At 34.5% G+C, this 1779-nt stretch overlaps 1 pseudogene; it reads right to left on the bottom strand.

Moving 5' to 3' along the window:
* On the bottom strand, positions 1-430 carry LOC123951324 (annotated as a pseudogene).
* Between the last annotated feature and the right edge of the window lie 1349 nt (positions 431-1779).

The raw sequence follows: 1779 nt of genomic DNA on the forward strand, positions 1-1779 counted from the left end.
CTATTGCAGTGATTTAGCAAATTCAGCACAGTCAATGTATTCATCATTGTTCTTGTCATACTTCTCAAAACAACATCAAGTTACTCAGTTCAGCTTCACTCATTGGTGGTGCCTAGTCATTCTCTTCCTGCTTATGAAGTGAGTGACTGGTATGGAAAATTCTAGTCATCATGCAAATTATTGTCATCATAATCAAGCATTTTGGAATAACAGAGCTGTAGCTCTTGTGGAGATATCTCCACCTCTGGTTTGTTGATATTTTTTAGATGTTCCATGATATGCTCTTAGTCATGTACTGTGTTCTCATCCAGGCCCACTCTGTGGGATGGGGGAAGCTCACTCCAGGCACTTCAGCCCTGGCACCTGAAGCTTAAAAGATCAAGAGCAGACCACACAGGAAGGGGGTTCTGAGCAGCCATAAAGACCTCATGGTCACCAGTACCCTTACTTCCCCTAGTTTCCAAGCAGTTTTCCTCAGACATGCAGACTTCCAGCCAACTTTTCCTTCTTTCTTAAAGATAATCTTAACTTGTTTTTAATTGGGAATAGGTTTGGAAGAATTTCCCAGATAAATTGGTTGTTTGTTTTTAGTTATTGAAATTTAATTAATAAATACATATTATAAAATTCTAGAGTATGAACAATAATGTTATGAATTATGCTGCCTTGCTTTATTTATATTTTTGTGATGAAAGTTAAGAGAAAGGTGAAACACTACCTACCCTCTTTTTCTTAGTGAAAAGAGCTTTTTGCATTCTAAAAGCTTAATAATTCTGTTTTTGAAATGTACAAACAGCTAAAACTTAGTTTTTCTCTCTCGTAGACTTTGTATTGAGGAAATTTCCATAATTCAAAAGTCATACTTCTAATATTTTAATTGGGCACATTTAGAAAAGTGAATGTGCTACATTATTCTGTAACTAGAGATTCAGTTAGTCAGTATAATGATGGTCTTTTGCCAAAATTAATTCTGACAAGGAACACTGGCATAATATATTAAATGCCAAGCCATAGAAACAACACCCCAGAAATAGGAGCTGATGATTCAAGCTTGGCAAAGTCTCCCTCTGCTCAATGTTAAAATCTAGCTTAAAGGCTGGCCATAACAATGTTTGAGAAGGAAGAATTCTTCTTTCCAACATGTTCCTTGAGTTCAAAAACATAATGGAGATTTCAAATATTGTTGAAAAATACAGGTCTAGAAAATAAGGTCAAGAGATGAACTTGGAAGCCACCAATAAAGAAAAGCCACAAAGTATCATGGGAAGATTTTTTTTTTGAAAGCTTTTAGACAGCTTCCATCTGAGGACTATGTGTTGATCCTTACCTTCTATCCTTTCAGTAATGTTTTTATTATCTTCAGGTTTGTTAATTCCTCATTTATGTTATGAGATGGATTAATGTTCAAAGATAACAAAGTTCACAAGAAAATTCATGTATAACATCAACTCAGTTATCTCATATCTTTACATTTGATCTTGTCGTTGTAACCATAGTAACCATAGAGAGCTTTTTTTTTCTTTTTGCCTCAAAGTTCTTCAACAACCCTGATTTTCTCTTTGTTAATTCGCACTGTTCCTGCAAAGTACTATACTAGAACACTCAAAATAAAGCCATTGGAGTCCTTAGTATTATTTTATGCCCTTTTACTATGGGACAATCTCAAGTGAAGTAATACATTTTCCCATGTAATCTTTATGAAAATGCCACTGCATATTCAAATCAATAGTATTAACGGTCCAGTTTATCTGTTTTATTTCATAAACGAATAACTTGCGA

Source organism: Meles meles, chromosome 10 (genome assembly GCF_922984935.1).
Source record: "Meles meles chromosome 10, mMelMel3.1 paternal haplotype, whole genome shotgun sequence".
In the NCBI taxonomy this organism is placed as follows: domain Eukaryota; kingdom Metazoa; phylum Chordata; class Mammalia; order Carnivora; family Mustelidae; genus Meles; species Meles meles.